Source organism: Stenella coeruleoalba (genome assembly GCF_951394435.1).
Source record: "Stenella coeruleoalba genome assembly, chromosome: 2".
Classification (NCBI taxonomy): domain Eukaryota; kingdom Metazoa; phylum Chordata; class Mammalia; order Artiodactyla; family Delphinidae; genus Stenella; species Stenella coeruleoalba.
Window position 1 is genome coordinate 85263943 of NC_137147.1, and position 23472 is coordinate 85287414.

At 40.7% G+C, this 23472-nt stretch overlaps 2 protein-coding genes across 2 annotated transcripts in view; one reads left to right on the top strand and one right to left on the bottom strand.

Annotated features, from left to right (window-relative positions):
• Nucleotides 1-1794, bottom strand: part of ZNF106 (zinc finger protein 106) — a 62925-nt gene extending 61131 nt beyond the window's left edge. Inside the window, exon 1 of the mRNA XM_079906927.1 lies at nucleotides 713-1794. The gene's annotated coding sequence lies outside the window, so the exon portion shown is untranslated. The remainder of the gene's footprint in view (nucleotides 1-712) is intronic.
• Nucleotides 1795-3656: 1862 nt separating this feature from the next.
• The window catches only part of SNAP23 (synaptosome associated protein 23), a 35595-nt gene continuing 15779 nt past the window's right edge, over nucleotides 3657-23472 (top strand). The window contains exon 1 of the mRNA XM_079914314.1: nucleotides 3657-3783. The gene's annotated coding sequence lies outside the window, so the exon portion shown is untranslated. The remainder of the gene's footprint in view (nucleotides 3784-23472) is intronic.

The window sequence follows — 23472 nt, forward strand, 5'->3', positions numbered from 1 at the left end:
TAAACCATTATGGTGGAAAAAGACTCATTTGCTAGGTAAGAGAACTTTCCTTAACTAGGATGGGTGTCCCAAATTGCTAAAAGCCATGGAAATCTCAAACTTCCCAACAAGATGGCTTAATCTGCCTCTCAAAGATGATTAAATTGAGCAGGTTGAAGGGGAAGTGGGGTGCAAAGCATTTCCTCTCCATAAGTATACACTGAGATTCGGACTAAATATTAAATTGACCCATAGTAAGCGCTCCATAATTAGCAGCTATTATTAAGACGACTCACACAGGAACAGAAGACGTAAGGAGGAAAAAGAACGAAGGCTGTCGGTCACAAGAGGTGGAAAGGTGTCCGTGGCCTGAGACGTGTAGGCCATAAAGGGCACCTGGGTCTATGGGCTCCCTGCGGCCCCGGGGGGGGGGGGGCGAAGGAGGTCAGCGACCTCTCCGAAAGGTCAAGCCTCTGGAGCCACGTTTCCCTCTGGAGCTGGGAGCAGAGCCGGAACGCCCCCGCGAGAACCTGTACCCCGAAGCCAGAAGCACCGCCTGCCCGTAAATCCGCGCCGATTCTGGGAGAGGGGACGACCCGCCGCGCCGGCGCCGCAGCCCGCAGGAGCAGAGACCTGCCGCGTCCTGAAGCCCAACATCCTCCCTAAAGTGGCAGACCACCGGGACCCTCGGGCTCCGATATGCCTCAGCACAACCCGGCCCTTGGATACTCACACTTGCAGCCGAACCCTCTTACTCCATCAGGCCTCCGAGGCCCCAGCGACGGAGCCCACGGACGCCCCAGCCGCCCACCTCAGCTTCGGGTCCGAGGGCCCGCTCCGGACCCGCTCCCCGCCTGGCACCGCCGCCGCCGCCGCCAGAGCGCAGGCGCACAGCACCGCCGTCGCGCTCCTTTTTTTTTTTCCTCTGCGCTCAGCCTTTCTCAATAACCTAGCTTTATTTGAACACACGAGAGTGAGCAACGGACACAGAGGAAAGAGGCTTTACTGCAAAAGAATGGAGGAAGACCAAAGGCCGGAAGAGTTCATCCGCTGCACCGGACGGTGCTGTGACCAGCCTCCCTCGTTTTTTTCATTTTGCTCTTTCTGGGCCTCCCTCTTGCTCCTACTCTCTTAAGTCCCGACCATTCCCTTTAGGTAGTGGCAACTGTTGTGGCTAAATTTCCAACCACGCCTTCCTTGTAAAACTTATTGAAACTTAATGGAAGGTGCAAGAGCTTTAGAACAGACAGACCTCAGGTCAAATCTTGACCTAGATACTAGTAATTTGTGATATTGGGAAAATTACAAGTTTTCTTGAACCTCACTTCCCTCAGAGTTAAAATTAGGGTGTTGCTGGGAGTGAATCTTATCTCTCAGGGTGTTGCTGGGAGTGAATGACAAAACATAGGTCAAATGCCTGTCCACGAATGGTGCCTAAATCCATCAACACCAATGATTATATTTCTTATTAGTACCTAATGTATTTATATTCATCATTAAAGTTAGCCCATAATCATTCCCTCAGGATCTTTTAGTGACTAAAACTAGTCAGATAAACCAAATTACATTAAAGTTGATAATGATGTGAATTTCCTATATTATTGAAAACTTTTAATAATATCTATGTTTAACAAGACCTTCAATACCTCAAATCAAAGTAAGCAGCTCCCTCCATCTATGTGTAAATCCAGATTTGCTTCTAGAGGATTGAGGAACTTATTCCAATTCCGTATTTGTGACATCACAAGTCTTTGAAACACCAAGGGTTAGGGTTAGGGTTAGGGTTAAAGGCATGCAGTGTAAGAATTGCTTTACCCTGTAATCTCAGGGCCACAGTCCAAGAGAAAGCTTGTAGAAGACCAAGGTCAGCTGTTGGTGAGCATCAAGGTAATCGTAGATCAGCGTTTTTCAACCTTGGCACTATTCACATTTTGGAAATAACACTTGTGCTGTCCTGTGCATTGCAGGATATGCAGCAGCATCCTTGGACACTACATGCCTATAGTACCCCCCTTATGACTCCCACCTCCCACACATACACACCTGTTGTCCTGACAGTCAAAAATATCTCCCAAAGGAAAAAAAAAATCTCCAGACTTTGCCAGATGTCCTCCGGGGAGCAAAAATATCCTTGGTTGAGAACCACAGCATTATACCAGCCACCATCCCAACCCTAAATGAGCTCATTTTCTCCACTTCTACCCTCAAGAAGTGATTACTGCTTAAGAAGGCCATGCAGGAGGGCAGAAACTGGTGAGTTCATTTTTTCCAATCTTATACAGGCCCTCAACACCACTTACCTGTCCTACTACTTTTCTCTGGTCAACTTGCTTCATAACTTTCTACAACAATATTCCAAATCTTCTCCACTTTTCTTAAAACTCCTAACTCTTTATCAGTAGGTGACCTTGTCTCTTACTTCACAGAGAAAACAGAAACCATCAGATGAGAAATTCTTTAACTTCCTGTTACTAAACATACAAACTTACAAATACTTCCTCTCATTAAAATTGAGGAGATATCTTCTCTATCTTGTTTCCAAGAACTTTCCTTCCAACAGTGCTTTAGATTGCCTCTACTTTTACCCACTCAAGCTCTTTACCTACTAACCCTTCTCTTTAAAACAGTCTTTTCTCAGTATCTTCCCTATCATGCTTAAGTTTCTCCTGTCTTAATTCTAATAACAACAAAAAAACAGAAACAAAAACTTTGACCCCTTGTCATCCTCTTTTCAGCCTCCCTTCAAGACCAAACTCTCCAAAAGCCGTACAATTTGTCCCCGTTTCTGCATCTCCTCTCTCTTCAAACTAGTACAATCTATCTTTCAACCTCATCATTTCACCACATAGCTTTCACTAAGATCACCATTGTTACTAAATTGAAAAGATATTTCTCAGGGTTCATCTTCCTTGACTCCTTAGGAACAGACAACTCCTTTGAAACTCTTTTTATTTCCAGCACTATGCTTTATTCTTAGAGGTGCCTGGAACCGTTTCCGGACCTGCTTAAAACCCTTCAATATTTTCGGTGATCATGGTAAAGTGCAGGTTCACTAGTCCAAAAATGCAAGATCTTCCAAGATCTGGCCATTGCCAACTTTTAAAAACTCATTCCCCCCTTCACCGAAAGATATACGATGAAGTTTAAGCCTCTAAGTAGGATGACCTACAAGGAAATTTCCAGAATGCGCTATGTTCTTGGACTCTCCAGTGCCCACAGTCTGGAAATCTCTATCTCCCTCCCGGACTTCCGGGGGAACTCCTGCTTATCCTTCACGATTCAAAAGTCACTTCCTCCGGGAACCCTTCCAGATACCCCTAAGAATAAAGCGCTTAGTTCATTGTGCGCCAGCAGCGCCTCGGATTTTCTATATGTCAAGCATTATATTCAGTCCACCATAATTTGTTTACATATCTTTCTCCCAAATCTAGACAGAGGGCAGGGAAGGCATTTTATTCGCCTTCTTTTCCTCAGCATTCATCCCGCACAGTTCCTGGCACACTGTTTGCCCTCAGTAAATGTTTGCTGTGTGAACACTTCCCAACTTCGCGCGGGACTCGAATTATCCGGTTATCGGGCGAGTCCCCAAGCTCTCCGCCTGCGTGGCAAGGAGATTTAAAGCCTCCGCACGGTGATTGGCTCCAGCTTCAGGGGTGTGTCCGCGCCCGCCGCGCTGGGGAAATGCGCAGGCGCGCAGGTCCGGCGAGCGCAGGCGCAAAAAGGCCGCAGCTGGGGTGCAGCCTGGAGTCCGGCCTGCGGGTGTCCGAGCTGCCGCGGCCGGAGAGGAGTGGCCGGAACTGCTTGGTGAGTCTCCAGGAGTGGGGCTGAACGAGCTGGCCGAGTGAAGATTGTGATCATAATCCCAGGGAGAAAGAGTATATCGTGACGGTTGAAAAGTTGGTGGCGTCGGGCTTAAGGGGAGGAGCGGGCGCTCTGGCCCCGACTGGGCAGGTCCGGCCCGGATCGAGGACGTGAGGTGCCTGGAGACTATCTAGGGGCTAGAGGAGGAAGGGTGGAGAGATGGTGGTTCTCTGGACCCTTCCTTGAAACCTAGCAGAGGTAAACTCCCACTCCCTCATCTCCCACCCTCGCAGTGTTGCTGCGATCGGGATTAATAGACTGTATGGTGGCCACAGTGATCAGATAACTCTGAATTAGTTGTTTGAAGGTTTCTGAGGTTCATGGCATTGGGGAGTCCATGCTCTCCAGGAAAATCCATTCTTACCTCGCGGCTTTACTGAAGACACACGAAGGAAAGGGTGGGTAAAAGATCGAATTCCACGGAGTAAGGGGGGCGGGGGGAAAGTCCTGGAAAGTACTATTTTACCTGGGACTTTTTTTCATTGTTAGTCACCACACTACTAGGAAAGGCAGGTGGGAGTTAGAGGAAACCGAAAGTCGTCAAAGTTAGGAAAAGAAGATGAGAAAGGGGTAGTATTTTGCTTTTTGCTACTTGTCATCTACTTCGGGGAGGGGTGGGGGCTATTGGGAAAGGAGAGTTATGGACACTGGCAGCTTCTGACAGTGTTCCCTTTGCCTTGTGAAAATAATGTAGCTTCTTAGTAGCAGATATTTCGAGAATTGAGAGTGATATTACTCCGTCTGCCCTGGTGCCCTTAAGACTGGTTTTCAGATGTCCGGGTGAAATACTGCAGCTTATGACCGGATAGAAATGGTTCTCCCACTTTCTTGTCTTGCCTGGAAAATACCACACTTGAAATTCATGAGACATCATTAGCAAGAATACTTTGACATCTAATCTTAAAATATTTCATAGTAAAATTTAAAAATATTAGTATTTCTGCCACCAGTAAAGTTGATGCCAAAGGCATCCAGTGATCACTGGTCATTCATTCCTTTGGCAAGAGGTAATGAGAAGAAACACATTCATATAAATTTTAACAAATATTGATATTAGAAAAACCTCTTCTTACATTACCCTGCTCCTTCGACAGGTCATGTTAAAGTAAATAAAATGATCATATAACAACCTACAACTTAAATATTTATCAGTGTTGCTAGAGTTCTTTTTTTAGGTGCTTGTGGTATGTGAGTATGCACTAGAAAATTGCTGTTATCTTAGTTCCAGAATAGGAATGACTTACTGTGCCATTATTTTCTTAACAATATTATACTCTTTCCTAAAAACAGTAGAATTTCTGTATGCATCTTTTTTTTGTTTGTTTGTTTCTTTGTTTGTTTGTTTGTTTTACTCTAAATCAACTTTAGTAACAAGCTCACTGAACTAAAGATCACATCTCTTCTAATCATTCAGGACACAACCTTGAACCAAGAGGAGAGCAAACAAACAGGTCCTGTTGCTCATGGGACAGCTATGGTACTTCACTTGGCATGAACCATACCACCATCATAAATTATGCATTTTAGAAGATCATTTGTGTTACTATTTTACATCAAATTTTAATAGACTTTCTTTTAAACATTACCCTCTTCCAAAGTGATAATCTGTGAAATCACGGTTTTGCTATATTTTATAACTTTTTCTAGTACATATTATAATAAATACATAAGTATTAAGTGCATAAGTATTGCTTGTATAACAACTAAAATAATTTCTTGTTCTTGCTCTGCACTTTGGAAAATACTGTTTTGGGCCTAATCTACTCATTTTTAAGAGAAAGTGAAGACTGGACTACCTAAACTCTAAGGCCAGTGGACTCCAAAATTCTGTGAGCCTTTCTTTTTTTTTTTTCTTTCTTTTTTTGTTCTTTCTGTGAGCCTTGTGATGGTGGCCTTCATTATTGTGACACAGTTCTAACAAACTTACTTATCTGGTTTCACCAGATGAAAGTAGATTAGAATAGCAAAAGTGAAAAAGAGGATGTGTGCTCTTTGACATTTTTGTGTGAAATCAGCTGCCTTTTGTTTTGTTTCCTCTGAATTAAGGTGCTTTGTTTTCCTCCTGTGTGTTCCTCTGTCTTAAATATTCTGGAAATCTGTTTTTTAACTGTGTTTGTACTCTGCATTTTGTATATGTTAACATTTATAGTATATGATGTTGCTTGCATCTAAGAGTGCTGAACTTTTTATTCCAGTGCCATATTTTGTTTCCAGGTCTGTAGATTGACAGAGAAGTAGATGACAAGGACTGGTTTTTTCTTTGTCTTGGGCGGGTAGAGGCTTGGAACAGATGGATCCAGTGCCTCTAACAATTGGAGGAAGTGGATTGTGGAGCCAGGAAACAGCATCTACTGTTCTTTTCGTAATATTGGGGGGTGGAGATGGGATTCCATTTGCAGTCCTTTAAGTCACTGACATTTTGGTTTTGATTTCAGTTTAGGTCGAATTGCTACTAAAATATTTAAATCACTGTTCACTATGTTTTTCTGGAATTCCCTCATCTTAAAATCTTAACATTTATTTTAACAAGGTTTGACAATTGAGATTACCTTTAGACTGCCTCTTGATACTTATAAAATAAAATCCAAACTTCTTGGTATAGGATATAAGCCCGTCATAACCTCTCTCCTACCTGCCTTTTAAAGCCATCTTGCCCCCTCTGTACACAGGCACATACATACACACGTTATATTCCTGCATGACTACGTTGTGACACTTCTTTTTTTTTTTTCCTTTTGGCGGTGTGGTGTAGCTCATGGCGTCTTAGTTCCCTGACCAGGGATTGAACCCAGGCCCCAGCAGTGAAAGCACGGAATCCTAACCACTGGACCACCAGGGAATTCCCTGTGGCACTTCTTTAATAGTCCAAAATCACAATTTTCTTAGAGTTGATTGTGCTTTGATTCCCAAATCAAATCCTTTTTAGTTAGCATTAGTTAGCATTTTAGTTAGTTTCAGTTAGCATTACATTCTAGCAGGGTTCTAAATGCTTTGTATAAATTAACTCAATCCTTATAACAACACTTGAAGTAAGCATTATATTCTCATTTAATGAGAAAACTGAAGAACAGAGAAGTTAAGTAAGCAATAGTCATGATTTGAAACCATTATGCCTCCAAATACTGGCCACTTAACCACTACACCATACTGCTTTTTGTATAAACAAGAATGCCATTCCATCTGCTGTGGGGGATATTCCTTTCCAGGGATCTGAATGCTTATGTTTGCCTGTGGCACCTGACTCCTCCCATCAGAATATTTGAGAAACTTACCAGAAAACATCTAAGTAAACTTGGAATTAGGGCCAAAATACTTGGATGGTTTAGATGAATATTTCTCTCAGGCAAGGTAAAGCCATGCCAGTCCTCCCCACCTCACACTTGGTATTTCCCCGGCAGATTCCATACTTATGTCTGCCAGACTGCATCTCTGTCTTCCCTGGGGAATGACTGCTGCATTCTTGAGCCTCCTTCTTATCTTTCATATAGATCATCCCTTTTCTGTTCTCACGGCCTTTCCTTTAGACGTGGTCAATATAATTCATTATAATCACATCTAGATCTTCCTCCCCAGGATTATATCCTGATCACTTAGAGTAGAATTGCAGAAGTTCCAAGGCTGAGCAGTACTTGAAAACTAGGTTTTGGACATCAAGCAATTAAGTTATAATAGGTGCTTCTGTAAAACTGAAGTGTAATTTTGATCTTTTTGGTTAGTGATCTTTAGTGGTACTTTTCCCCTCAGTAGTATGATTTCTGTCTTGATTCATGTGCTTCAGCAGTCTTTGAAACCAAGGTATTTAATAGGTATGATTCAGAGGTGTACTTCTTATATTTGCATAGCTTTGGGGCTTTGGTATAAGAATTGCTAAAGTTGTTCCTATAGAGGGAAGTAGAAGGAAGAAATGAACCCTAACATAAATAAGACTCTCATCTCATCTAAATGCTTTCAGGAAGAATTAAATTTCCTGATCAGAGCGTGTATTCTTTTTGGCCTAACCTAGAATGTTTAGAGTATTTTGAAATACCATGTACCTGTACTTTGTGAGTATAAGTGTGAACATTTTTTCTTCCTTCCTTTCTTCTTTGTGTGTGAACACTTTTAATGTTCCATATTAAAAGTGGAATCTAAGAATGAAATATATTTCTAAAGAGAAACTAAATTCTTTTATGCAGTAAGTGATGGTTCATATCTGAATTTCTACTTCGTTCTCTGTAATCCTTTTTTCTATTCTTTCCATTTATTCTCCATTACTCATGTTTAAGAGTCTTCAAAAAAGAGCTGCTTAGGTGTATTGTGCATATACTAGTACTTTATTAGGCGCCTGGAATGGCACCTAATAACTCACAACATGAGATACCACGTGTGAGGTAGGGATGATTGGCAAGGCTTCCAATAGCCTGAATAAAATATTCATCCCAACCATCAAGTATTTTGGCTCTGATTCTAAGTTTACCTGGAAACTTTCTGAGTAGCTTCTCAAACATTTTGATACCAGGAGTCAGATGCCACAGAGAACATAACAAATAACATGAGTGCAAATGAGCAGTTCATTAGTAATTGTCATTTCATGAGTCTTTGCTCTGTGCTAGGCACTGTGCTAAGCAGTTTATATACCTTAACTAATTTTATTTCTGAAACAACCCTGAGAGGTAGAACTGTAATCCTAACGAATGAGGAAACTGAGACTTGAATATGTTAAGTAAATTGCCCAGGTACCAGAGCTAGGATGAACTCAGGGTCTATCTGACCTCAGAGTCTGTGTTATGAACCACTACATTATGCTCATTCAACACAATTTATTAAATTATCTCACCTTATCTGGATGTAGAAAGTTTAGTCACAGGAGAATTATAACTGAAATCATATTCAACCCAACTAGGCCTTGACAGTATTTCAGATGGTCTTAGCCTCAGGCTAGGAAGACGATAGTCTTGTAGAGAGAATTTATGTGCATAAAACAATTAGAAAACTTAAGTGAAAAGGAAAACTGTATATATTTGGAGGCAGGTAGTATAAAATAAACATTGCAAAAGAAACAAAGGTAATTTTCTTGGCATCAAAATATGTTCCCTTACTTGATAGTAGATGCTTGAAAAATGTTTGTGGAATGTATTGAGAGAGATGAATTCTAGGACCAGGGTTCCTTTCTTCCACACCTTCAGACTAGGTAGGCTGCTGACTCCTCCTTGCTCTCTGTCAGCAAAAGGAAGTTTTCAGCTCCCTTGGGGAGGTCACCATAGCTACATGGTAGTTTTTACCAGTTCTCATCTGACAGCCCTGGCCTATAGTTTTCCTCTTCAGCTGGACCTCTGTTTCGCTTGCCCTCTTATGACCACACTCCTCTGCTTTCTCTTTCTCAGCTATCATCAAGTCTGTTCCAAGAAGTATACCGCACCCCTGCCACTTCTCCAGTAACGACTGTGTAAAGAAAGCCTAAGAGTTGCATTTTATTCTCTTAGCATAAAAAAGTTGGACTAGATGATCTCTGAGGTTTCTCTTTAGAGATAATTCTCTGAGATGAGAATTAAACAGAAACTTTGTTCACACATAGTTGGTTAATTAAGCAGAAATTTCTGTAGGCTGGTGTTTTCCAAATGGTGTTCCATGGAACCCTGGGTTCCTTGGGTTTAATAGAAGTATTCTTGGAAGGATTTTATGGTCATCTACATTTGAGTGGGATAGACAAATGTAAATAAATATACTCCTTCACTTCTTTAGAACTTATGATTTCCAGCCAAGAATTTAATAAGCCAGCCAGTCTATAATGTGAGGATAAGCATCAAAACTAGGAGGGGATGGGAAGGTGTAAGAGCTAAATATCTTCATTGTAGAAAGTCAGTGGATGATACCCAAAATTGACAAATATCAAGAAACAACACCATAAGCATGATTTAGAAGTTGGGAGTTAAACACTAAAATAACTAATACTGTTGAAAATTTTGCCTCTGGGGTCCTGGGAGCAGGAGTTGGTTTGGGGGAAGAGGAAGGTCAGGGGAACTGCTATTTATTGGTGTAGAACTGTTCGACGTCTCAAACCATGTATATGTATTTGATCAAAATTAAATATGGAAGAATATCACATCTTCAAAAATAACTTTTAACGGCTGAATAACATTCCATCATGTAGTTATACCATAATTTTTCAGTCAAATCTCTATCACTGGTTATTTAGACTACTTCAATGATTTTAACACTATAAATAATACTGGGACTAATGTATTTTTGCCTATATCTGTGATTTTCTTCTAAATTGATAAAAGTGGGAAAGGCCAAAGAATAGGGATATTTAAATTTTTCTTGTATTGCATTATCTTTTGAGAGTTTTGATTTTTTTATTAATTTTTATTTATTTATTTTTGCGGTACGCGGGCCTCTCACTGCTGTGGCCTCTCCTGTTGCGGAGCACAGGCTCCGGCCGCGCAGGCTCAGCGGCCATGGTTCACGGGCCCAGCCCATGTGGGATCTTCCCGGACCAGGGCACGAACCCGTGTCCTCTGCATCGGCAGGCGGACTCTCAACCACTGCGCCACCAGGGAAGCCCGAGAGTTTTGATTTTTTTTAATCAGCATTTTATTTTCTTAAATAGTGGTCAAGTAAACTTTAATTGTATAGGAGTAAGAACTGAAATGCCCATAGATAACCTGGGCTTGAAAAATACTATCATATCAATTTTTCTTTTGTCATTGGAGCTTGCAACATTTTTTATCTTTTAGAGTTTTTCATTATCAGTCAAAGGTTTGTAGTTATAGCATAGACTTTTGCTGTTAACAAAGTTCTAGAGTGTGCTGAAATTTGTCTACAAAACCAGTGTATGTTTGTAACTTTTCTAATGTTAAAGTGATTTTTACAAAAAATTTAGAAAATACATTATTGTATAAGGCAAATAAAAATCACCTGTAAAGGGCTTCCCTGGTGGCGCAGTGGGTAAGAATCTGCCTGCTAATGCAAGGGACATGGGTTCGAGCCCTGGTTGGGGAAGATCCCACATGCCGCGGAGCAACTAAGCCTGTGCGCCACAACTACTGAGCCTGCGCTCTAGAGCCCGTGAGCCACAACTACTGAAGCCCGTGTTCCTAGAGCCTGTGCTCTGCAACAAGAGAAGCCACTGCAATGAGAAGCCCACGCACTGCCATGAAGAGTAGCCCCCGCTCACCGCAACTAGAGAAAGCCCGCGCACAGCAACAAAGACCCAACACAATAAAAAATAAATAAATAAAATAAATAAATTTATTTTAAAAATCACCTGTAAAATTTTTTTTTTTTTTTTTTTTTTTGCGGTATGCAGGCCTCTCACTGCTGTGGCCTCTCCCGTTGCGGAGCACAGGCTCCGGACGCGCAGGCTCAGCGTCCATGGCTCACGGGCCCAGCCGCTCCGCGGCATGTGGAATCTTCCCGGACCAGGGCACGAACCCGTGTCCCCTGCATCGGCAGGCGGACTCTCAACCACTGCGCCACCAGGGAAGCCCTGTAAAATTTTTTAAACATTTTTATTCCATGTAATTTAAGATAGGATGGACCTTCACATTTTGGGCCTTTAGTTTTTAAACTGTACATAGTTTTTAGCGTAGCCTTAAGATTTATTGATGAGAATTACAGTGTTTAACCTCATATAATGACCATTTTAAGTCTTTTGCAAAGGTCAGTGTTTTCAGATATACTAACATAAATAATGAATTTGTTGCCTTATTTAGGTTTCACTTTGTCTTGCATACTTATTAATAATAGCCAGGAGTACCAGTTAAAAAAAAATAATTTTCTTTCATTACAAGAAAGAAAACTTGGAATTTTTCCCCTTTTAAAAATACAGAAAGTCATGTTTACAGAATTCCAAGAAGTTGGAATGAAGAAGTTAATGAAGAAGGGCATCAGGTGTATTTCTTAATGTGGTTGTTCTACCCTATTTTCCGACAACCATTTCTCTTCCTGGAGAAGAAATGTGATTCATTTAATGTAAAATATGTTTTTTATTTCAGTGGTGCCTACTCTATAACTACTATCATTTATTTTAACTAAATCTCTTAACTTAGATTTTACACTGTGGCAGAAAATAGTTTAGCATAGGAAAAGCTACAAAATTAATGTTTTCCTTCCTATCTTCCTTTTAATTCTTACTCATACTTTTTTTTCTTTTGCTTGACTATTCTTTCTCCAACCTTAAGTCTTTTTTTTTTGTTTTTTATTGAAAAACTGAGAGATATTATTGAGATACTATTCACATAACTTAAAATTCCCCATTTTAAAGTATGGCGTTTAGTGGCTTTTATCATATTCATAAGGCTGTGCAGCCATCACCACTAATTCCAGAACATTTCCATCACCCCAAAACAACCCCATACCTATTGGTAGTCAGTCCTACGTCCCCCTAACTGTGGCAACCACTAATCTACTTTCTGCCTTTATGGATTTATCTATCCTGGACATTTCATATAAATAACATCATACAATATGGGGCCTTTTGTATCTGGCTTTGTTCACTAAGAATAATGCTTCCAAGGCTCATACATGTTGTAGCATGTAAACTTCCTTTCTATGGCTGAATGATACTCCATTGTATGAACGTTTGAGTTTTTTGTTTGTTTTTTAATAAATTTATTTATTTATGTGTGGCTGCGTTGGGTCTTTGTTGCTGTGCACGGGCTTTCTCTAGTTGCAGCGAGCGGGGGCTGCTCTTCGTTGTGGTACGCAGGCTTCTCCTTGTGGTGGCTTCTCTTGTTGCGGAGCATGGGCTCTAGGCGTGCAGGCTTCAGTAGTTGTGGCACGTGGGCTCAGTAGTTGTGGCTCTTGGGCTCTAGAGCGCAGGTTCAGTAGTTGTGGCGCACGGGCTTAGTTGCTCCGCAGCATGTGGGATCTTCTCAGACCAGGGATTGAACCTGTGTCCCCTGCATTGGCAGGCGGATTCCTAACTTCTGCGCCACGAGGGAAGTCCCAAGTTTTTTGTTTTTTTGGTTTTTTTAAATCTTTGGCTGCGTTGGGTCTTTGTTGCTGTGTGCAGGCTTTCTCCAGTTGTGGTGAGTAGGGGCTACTCTTCGTTGAGGTGTGCAGGCGTCTCCTTGCAGTGGCTTCTCTTGATCTGGAGCATGGGCTCTAGGCATGTAGGCTTCAGTAGTTGTGGCACGCAGGCTCAGTAGTTGTGGCACGTGGCACGCAGGCTCAGTAGTTGTGGCTCACAGGCTCTAGAGCGCAGCCTCAGTAGTGGTGTGTGGGCTTGGTTGCTCCACAGCATGTGGGATCTTCCTGGACCAGGGATCGAACCCATGTCCCCTGCATTGGCAGGTGGATTCTTATCCACTGTGCCACCACGGGAGTCCTGGACATTAGAGTTTTTCCCTACTTTTTTTTTAATTGAAGTATAGTTGATTTACAACTATACAAGCATAGTGTACAAGCATAGTGGTTCAATTATTTATTTTTTTAGATTTTATTCCATTATAGGTTATTACAAGATATTGAGTATAATTCCCTGTGCTATACAGTAAATCCACATTGCTTATCTATTTTATGTATAGTAGTTTGTATCCGCTAATCCCATACTCCTAATTTGTTCCTTCCCACCTCCCCTTTGGTAAGCATACGTTTGTTTTCTATGTCTGTGAGTCGATCTTTATTTTATATATAGATTCATTTGTATTAGTTTTTAGATTCTACATATAAGTGATATCATATAGTATTTGTCTGACTGATTTCACTAAGCATAATATTCTCTAGGTTTATCCATGTTGCTACAGATGGCAATATTTCATTCTTTTTTATAGCTGGGTAATATTCTATTCTATATATATATATATATATATATATATATATATCATATCTTCTTTATCCATTCCTCTGTCAGTGGGCATTTAGGTTGCTTCCACGTCTTGGCTATTGTAAATAGTGCTGCAGTGAATATTGGGGTGCATGTATCTTTTTGAATTAGAGTTTTCATTATTTTCCAGATACATACCCAGGAGTGGGATTGCTGGATCGTATGGTAGCGCTATTTTTAGTTTTTTAAGGAACCTCCATACTGTTTTCCACGATGGCTGCACCAATTTACATTCCCACCAACAGTGTAGGAGGGTTCCCTTTTCCCCACACCCTCTCCAGCATTTATTATTTATAGACTTTTTTTTTTTTTGCGGTACGCGGGCCTCTCACTGTTGCGGCCTCTCCCGTTGCGGAGCACAGGCTCCGGACGCGCAGGCTCAGCGGCCATGGCTCACGGGCCCATCCGCTCCATGGCACGTGGGATCCTCCCAGACCAGGGCACGAACCCGTGTCCCCTGCATCGGCAGGCGGACTCTCAACCACTGCGCCACCAGGGAAGCCCATTTATAGACTTTTTGATGATGGCCATTCTGACCAGTGTGAAGTGATACCTCATTGTAGTTTTAATTTGCATTTCTCTAATAGTCAGTGATGTTGAGCATCTTTTCATCTGCCTGTTGGCCATCTGTATGTCTTCTTTGGAGAAATGTCTATTTAGATATTCTGCCCATTTTTTAAAAAATATTTATTTGTTTGGCTACATCAGGTCCTAGTTGCATCACATAGGATCTTCCTTGCACCGTGTGGGATCTTTCGTTGAGGCATGTGGGCTTCTTTCTAGTTGTGGTGCACAGGCTCAGTAGTTGCAGCATGCGGGCTGTCTGGTTGTGGCGCACAGGCTCTAGAATGTGCAGGCTTAGTTGCCCCACAGCATGTGAGATCTTAGTACCCCAGCCAGGGATCGAACCCACATCCCCTGCACTGGAAGGCAGATTCTTAACCCCTGGGCCACCAGGGAAGTCCCTTCTGCCCTTTTTTTTTTTGGTTGCACTGGGTCTTAGTTGCAGCAGGCGGGCTCCTTAGTTGCGGCATGCGGACTCTTAGTTGCATCATGCATGTGATATCTAGTTCCCTGACCAGAGATCGAACCCTGGGCCCCCTGCGTTGGGAGCGTGGAGTCTTTTTTTTTTTAATTTTTTAAAAAATTAATTTATTTTATGTATTTATTTTTGGCTGCATTGGGTCTTCGTTGCTGTGCATCGACTTTCTCTAGTAGCGGTGAGTGGAGAGTATTCTTTGTTGTGGTGCGGGGGTTTCTCATTGCGGTGGCTTCTCTTGTTGCGGAGCATGGACTCTAGACGTGCGGGCTTCAGTAGTTGTGGCACGCAGCGGGAGTGCAGAGTCTTAACCACTGCACCACCAGGGAAGTCCCTGCCCATTTTCTAATTGGGTTGTTTTTTGTTGTTGTTATTGAGTTGTATGTTCTGTTTGTTCTGACTGGGTTATTTCCATTATTCTGTCTTCCAGATCACTTATTTTTGTGTCATTTAGTCAGCTGTTCATTGCTTCCAGATTGCTTTTTTTTTTTAGAATTTTTTTTTTATTTGATTTACTTATTTATTTTGGGCTGCATTGGGTCTTTGTTGTGGTGCACGGGCTTCTCATTGTGGTGGCTTCTCTTGTTGCAGAGCACAGGCTCTAGGTGCGCGGGTCTCAGCAGCCGTGGCGCACAGGCCCAGTTGCTCCGTGGTATGTGGGATCTTCCCAGACCAGGGATCGAACCCGTGTCCCCTGCATTGGCAGGCGGATTCTTAACCACTGCGCCACCAGGGAAGTCCCAGATTGCTTTTTATCTCAGCAATTGAATGATCTGTTTTTGACTAGTTCATTTTTATTAGTTTCTAGATCTTTGTAACAGTGACCTGCATTTCTATTGATAATCTTTCTTAATTCAATTAGCATTTTTATTACCACCTTTGAACTCAGGATCTGCAGGGATGGGGCAACTACCAGTGCAAGGCTCTCTTCTCCCTGATTGTTGGCAGGCCAGCAAATGTGCACTCCTCCCAAGTAGAATCTATTCTTCTCCAGCCCTTCATACTGTCATAGTGGTTCTCCCAGCAGCCAACAGGGCTTTTCTCCTTTGCACAGACCCCCAGGACTGGGATGCCCAGATTGTTGCTTGACCTGCTTGTTCCCCAGGGTGAGAGTCTGCCCGTTCAGATCTTCTCTTCCTTCCAGATCCCTCCCAAGGTTTCAGATCCTGACCTGATGCTTTTTTTCTATCCTACTCCATTAAGTGGAGATCTCTCTTGTAGCTTTGGTTGTATAGGAGTTGTTCTGTCAGTTTCCAGCAGTTTTCCCTGAGAATTGTTCCACTTGTAGATGTGTTTTTGATGTGTTTGTTGGGGAGGGTGAGCTCCACGTCATGCTACTCTGCCATTTTCATCTCCCTCTTGGATTTTTCCTACTTTTTGACTATTACGAATAATGCTGCTTTAACATTGGTGTACAAGTTTTTGTGTGGACATATGTTTTCATTTCTAATATATGTAGGAATGAAATTGCTAGATCCCATGGTAGTTCTGTGTTTAACTTTTTGAAGCCTAAGTTGTTCTTGTCCTTTGTCGTTAACCTCTATCTATGTTTTTCCTCCATTAGGTACCAGAATTGTAACAGGGAGAATATCATCCATTAGTACTTGTTTGTATATTAAAAAATGAAAACTTTTATCTGAAACAGTGATTTTCAACCTTGGCCACACATTGGAAACCTGGAGAGTTTTAAAACTGACTGATGCCTGGCTCCCACCCGCAGAGATTCTTATTTAATTAGTGTGGTCTGCAGCCTTGGCCTCTAAATTTATAAAGGCTCATCAGGTGATTATAACGTGTAACCAAGGCTGGGAATTACTGCTCTAAAATGTGCTTGAAGCATGGAGTTAGACTTGCAACTTGGAAAAGGCAGAAGGCAAGGTGTTGCAGGAAAGAAATTGGGACTTGAGAGGATGGTCATGTCCCAGCTCTCAGGTGAGTCGCTGGGAGGGCCGCTGAATGTGGGTTCTTGGCTTGGCGTAGGAAAGAATTCAAGAGCGCCATAGTAAAGTGAAAGAAGGTTTATTCAGGGAGAGATACACACTCCGTAGACAGAGTGTGGGCCATCTCAGAAGGCGAGGGCCCCAAGATACGGGGTTGTCAATTTTTATAGGAGTGGGTAGTTTCATAGGCTAATGAGTGGGAAGATTATTCCAGCTATTTTGGGGAAGGGGCAGGGATTTCCAGGAATTGGGCCACCACCCACTTTTTGGCCTTTTATGGTCAGCCTCGGAACTGTCATGGCACCTGTGGGTGTGTCATTTAGCTTGCTGATGTATTATGATGAGCATATACTGAGGCCCGAGGTCTAGTGGAAGTCGACTCTTCCGCCATCTTGGACCTAACCAGTTTATGTAACCAGTTTATGTTGTGTCCTCAGTGGCAATGCCATTCTTTTAAAGGTTGTGCCCAGCCCCCTTCCTGTCTCACAGGGACTTCATGTGTATACAGGTTGACCCTTGAACAAGGTGGGTTTAAACTGGGTGGATACACTTACACTCAGATTTTTTTTTTCCCAATAAATACCTACTACAGTACTAACGTAACCCCTGCATTGTTAAAGGGTCAACTGTACTTTTCTTTGGGCAAAGCTGCTACAGATTTGAATGACTTGATAATGTGGTTCTCTACTCTCCATCTAATATGCATAATAGTAATTGAAAACACATGCTCTAGAGCAATCTTCCTGGGTTTCATCCTGGCTCTACTTGTAAAAGTTGCTTAACCTCACTGTTCCTTAGTTTGTACATCTGTAAAATGTGGGATTAAACAGTGTTTGCTAGGGTCGAATGTTTGTATGTCCTCCCCTCCAAAATTCATATGTTAAAATCGTAATGCTGGATGTGATGGTGTTAGTAGGTAGAGCCTTTGGGCGGTGTTTAAACCATGAGGGTGGAACCCTCATTAATGGGATTAGTTTCTTATAAAAGAGATTCCAGAGAGCTCCTAACCCCTCCCACCATGTGAGGGTGCTTTAAATCATAAAGAGGGCCCTTACAAGAACTTTTTAAATAGCCAGTCTGTGGTATTTTGTTATTGAAGCCTTAATGGACTAAGACAGTGTTGTAAGGATTAAATGAATGTGTGTGTGTATTTATATTTTTTTAATATTTCTTAGAATAGTGTCTTGCATGTATAATGCTTTATAAATATCAACTATTGTAGTTAGAGTCCTCTCAATCCCCTACCCACTATCTAGACTTTCAAAACGGTGAGTAAAGATTATTAAAAAGTTAGCTGCCATTTAAAATATTTTTTGTATATTTTTAAATTTTTTCATAATAAAAAGTTGAGAAAGTTGCATAATGACCCTCCATGTATTATTCACCCAGCTTCAGCAATCATGGCCATTCTTTGCATCTTCTATACTCCCACCCATTTCCCCACCTTTGTTGTTTGTTTGTTTTTTCACCACATAGCATATGGGATCTTAGCTCCCCGACCAGGGATCAGACCTGCTCCCCCTGCAGTGGAAGTGTGGAGTCTTAACCACTGGACCACCAGGGAAGTCCCAACTTCAAATTATTTTAAAGCAAATCCTACAGACTTTCATTTATTTATTAATTAATTTATGTATTTATTTTTGGTTGTGCCAGGTCTTAGATGCGGCCAGCAGGCTCCTTAGTTGCGGCATGCGAACTTTAGTTGCGGCATGCATGTGGGATCTAGTTCCGTGACCAGGGATCAAACCTGGGACCCCTGCATTGGGAGCGCGGAGTCTTAACTGCTGCGCCAACTGGGAAGTCCCAGACTTTCATTTAAATGGCTTCTCATTTCATACATTTTCTTTGAATCCCTGACGGTGCTGAATGTCAGTAGAAAAGTTAGAGAACAAGAATACACTGGAGGTGAGGGGCTATGACAGAAGATTGACTGTACTCCAGGATAGAGCTGTTGTAAATTCTCAATTACAGCTACGTTCTCTGCTTCTTTATGGGATCCTCTTTTATCCACTTCTTAGTATTTTGCCATGAAAGTACTAAGAACTTATTCAGACTCAGTTAGAACCCACTCCTGCCACATCATGTGAAGTATGTTTCCCAGCCAAACCGTAGCAAGGGCCTTTTCTCTAAACAACTTTTAGCAGTTTAGGACAAATTTTTCCACTGTATTATTTCTATACTTTTATGGTTGGGGTGGGTGATCATCAATTAGTGGATAGAAATGTTTCCACAGATTTACACTTACTGTGAATATGTGCCAACTGGAAGATCTGTCTCAGGAAAGGCTAAGAATTGATATTATGCTTATGAATTAGGGTCTAGAATTTATTCCTTGTCCTTGTTTTCTCCAATCTTATAAATCTCTTTTCTTGGTTTTCATAAACTATCATATTTTACAATAAAAATAAATGTATGAAATTTAAAAGTAGTACATTACAAACTATTTGGAAAATTGGAAAAAGAAGAAAAAGCACTCTTAATTCTACTATACCACAACAGCCATTGGTTATATTTTGATGATTCCCTTCCAGACTTTTTTCTACCCATATTTTAACCCTCTGGTAATTATAGCACATATTTGATTTTTTTTTTAAGTCTTCTTTGTTCACTGTATAATATACTAACCTTCATAACCTAAGCCCTTTTGTGGTTTGTGTTTGCCGGCTTTAGCCAGAAAAAAAGAATCATTTAAGGGCAGTCTTTAATTTTTTAGACATGCAAATTTATATATATATTTGTCTAGCTAAGTATCTATCAACCGGAAACTTGGTTTAGTTCTCCATCTTGATGGATTTTTTTTTTTTTTTTTGATAACAAGCAGTGAAGTTTAATTAACCAGTACTGAAAGGTGACCGTCATGGACCAGCATCACTTCCATGAGCTGATTGATTAAGTGGGAGAACCACAGGCCTCATGACTGGCATGAAAATAGTATAGCCTATACAGTATCGTCAACTTTAATATTCAAATTTAGTCTTCAGATGGAACAGTTAATTAGTAGTGATTATTTTCAGTTGCATTTACATTGATATCACTCATATTTAACATTGTTACTTTACTTTTGTTTTGCCTACTATTTCTGCTTCCCTAATGATACTGAAATAATGGCTAACACTTGAACATCAGCTATGCTTCAGGCACTGTGCTAAGCACTTTGTATGGATCATCTTTTTTAATCTTCACCAAAAAAGCCTTTGAAATAGATCTGTTATCTCTATCTTACAAATGCAGACACTGAACTTTAGTGGGGATAGGTAGCTTGCCCAGGGTCACACAACAAATACATTTTTGAGGCCAGAATTTGGATGCTGGAGCTCCCACTACTCACCACTGTGCTAGCCTGCTCTGAACAGAAGTTTCTACTTGTTGTAAATACATTAGTTACCATGAAAGTCTAATCAAAATATGCCAAAGAGAATTGCACATTTTATCAAACTGTTAAAGAGTACAGTAATAACTGTATGAGTGTAACTCATAGAGCAACTTACATTGTGATTAACTATGTTTTAAGAGAAGGAATAGGCAGGAAACTAATGGTAGAATATTTTAATGCAAAATCCTTGCCTTCCAGTATAAACTGAGTTAATACTTTATAAAATCATTCTTATATTGGTCTTTTCAGGAATCAGTGATTTAAAGTGCTATTTCTTCATTACTTCCTGAGTATCCCTCCATTTTTATCAATGAAGACATGTGGATCTCCTGTTGATTAAGTTCTGAGTCCTTTTTACTTTGTATTCCTTCTTCCCAGTAGTATTTTCATTTTCTAAATTAATGTAGATATTTTTCAGGTTCTAAATTATTATAAAACAGATGAACGCCATGATTACTCTGGTCTTTCTAGTTCTTCCTTCAGTTTAACCATCTTTGAGTCTGTGGAAGAGATAAGATTTCATGGTATTACTATAGAAAGTATCTGAAATTTTGAAATGAGCCATCAGGTAGCGTGCTTAGCCTATATTCTTATATTCAACAGTTCTCATATCTTATTAAGGGGTGGTACATCCAACAGTAAGACTATTTACCAGACCATGAGCTAGCCTTGGTTTCAGAGTTGATCCAGCCTTGAATAATAAATCTGCTCTTTACTCAGTCACCTTGGGCAAATTACTTACTTAAACTGAGCCTTAGTTTCCCCACCTATAAAGTGGTATAACAGACATAATGACATATATAAATAACTTAGATGGTTATATGATACATAGTACATGCTCAGTGAGCATTTCTTCCTCCCCTCTCCCCCCAAGGTTTATAATAGAAAAGAAATTAAGAAAGATAACTAGGAGTCTGCTAGTAAGCCCAAATGAACCATAGTAAGGGAAATAGGGTGTAAAGGCAATGAGAAAAATCTTGCATTTTCATCTCAAAGGCGCACATGTAGCGTAAGTTCCCAGGAGCATTGGGAAAATGACACAGATATTTAATCTATTGGGTTATACCTAAGAAAAGTGAGTTTAATGGGATCTTTGTGTCAAGTGATGTTTCATTTTTCCTTCCCCGCCCCTTCTCTAATTCTCTTTACTCTACCATTCTGGATAGCCTTTCCTGACTGCATGAGAAAAACTTCTGGAGATAATAAATACGAGTAAAGCTATATAGCTAGTTCTAGCTTGCACCCTGCCTGACACTTCTGAGCAGTTTAGTAAAGGCTAAAAGAGCCTAGGGAGTATTATTCTTTATCTCTCTTTGGCCTTCCCCTTACAATTCTGCTTTGTCTCACTTACTCCCATTTACTATAATAATGTGCTCAACATCCTCAAAAATCCAGAGTAGAGAAGTCTTAGGCAGCTCTGTCCTGATATCAGCATGCCAAACATGTGAGAACTTTACAGAAGTCTGTTTCTTGTTTGTGTGTCATCTGCTCAGGGAGGGAAAAAAAGAAGTACTAGGCAGCACTTTGAGTTCACTTAAAAGGTGTGTCCTAAAACATGGCACCACTGCTATGCCAGGAGTGACTCTTCACATCTGCTTCCCAGCTATATCTGCCTTTTTTTTTTTAATCTGCCTTTTTGATAGTTAAAGGCAAGGACTCTTGGAATCTTTAAGTTTGACAGAGGTCAGTTTTACATTCAAGCCTCTCTTTGAACCTACATGGAGTTTTGCTCATAGTTACTAGGAGAATAACAAATATTGACTTGTAATTGGCAAGAATCACTTCTAGGAGTAGAATTACAAAATTATACAGTTTGAGAGATCTGAGCTTCCTTACTCCCAAAATATCTTCCTACCCATAGTATACTATATCGGAAAACCTAATCGGGATGTCATTTCCAGATACTAACTGATTAGTGTGTATTGCTTTTCTTAACACTTTCTGCTCTGTGGGGCATTTAGGAGTTTCACGTGAGAGGGATAGATAACTTTGGAGCGTACCGCCTAGGAAGGACAGGCTTTGAAAGGAACCTTGTGTGGGAAAGCACGAGACTGCCTGGGCAGGCAGATGGGGATATTATAGAAAAGAAAAGCATACAAAAATGGTGGGAGGGTACAAAGGAACTTCCTTTTCTTTTTATAATTACAACTATGAAAGATTGACAGAAGAGAAACTGTAGCATAATCATATGTGTGATTAAAGCTAAAGTCTCATAAACAATTAGCAAGGTAATAAAGCATGTGGTTCTGTTTATGCTTATATCTAATGAATGATCAGTTCTTAATTTAAGAGAGGCCTTTATATCTTGATTATGTATCTTAGTATATGAACCTTTTGGCAGAGCCACAGTCCTACTATGGCATACAAGCTATGAGATTAAATTTGCAACTTTTGGCAATTTAATAATTTTAATAACAGTAGTTTTATGAACATTAATGTCTTTAATCAAGGCTCAAAATCTTAATTAAATCCTGAAATGGTTAGCAATGACAGTAGAATTATAAACAAGGCTCTAAATGTAATGCCTTCCTGTCCTAGGAATGGGATATTGTCGCTTTTTGTTTAGATGGTTCTAATAAAAGTGTTGGTTAGCTACGGATGTGACTAAAAATATCTGTATGTGACCAGCAGGCCATTCTAAATCATACACATGTAATGGCAATTTTTGGTTTGTGGTTCTAGTGTTGATTTGAAGGCTTTGTGCTACTATTACATGTAGCTTTGTTTCTAAGATCCACTTAAATGAGCGTACATCTTGTTTTTCTACTTATTTGTTCATTCAGCACACATTTACTGGGGTACGAACTGTCAGATCCTGTTAGGTGTTAGAGGTACAAAGATATAATAAAATCCTTTCCCTCCAAGTGTTCAGTACTAAGAAGTTAACAAAGTTCCCTGCTCGTCAGTGAGTGTACTCCATGGCAGGATTTCTCAACCCGAGCACTTTGACATTTGGGGCCAGATAATTCTTGTTGTGGGACTGTCCCAAGGAGCATTATAGGAGGTTTAGCAGTATCCCTGGCCTCTACCAACCAGATGCCAGTAACATTACTCCTCCTTACCCCCCCCAACTCCTGGCAATCAAAAAATTCTCCAGACATTGCCACATGTCCCCTGGGGATAAATCCAGAATGTGAACCACAGTTTTATATGTGTCATTGAGAAAGGGCTATGGTAAAATTGGTTTTCAAATTTTTAATAACGAAGCTAGCAAATGTAATAAAAAGAAAACAACCTAGGTAAGTCACACAGTGCTTATTACTCCACATGACTGCTCAAAGAAGAATACTATACAACAGTGTATCGCTGTTAATATTAGAGGGCAGGACTCTTGGAATCTTCACCTATTAAAAGTTTTATGTTAAAAAAAAAAGTTTTATGTTGCAGTTTGAATGTCTGTGAGATCACTTCCTGAGTTACTATGAGTTACTAAGTTACTAAGTATAGAAGAATAATTGTACAGTTTCTTAGG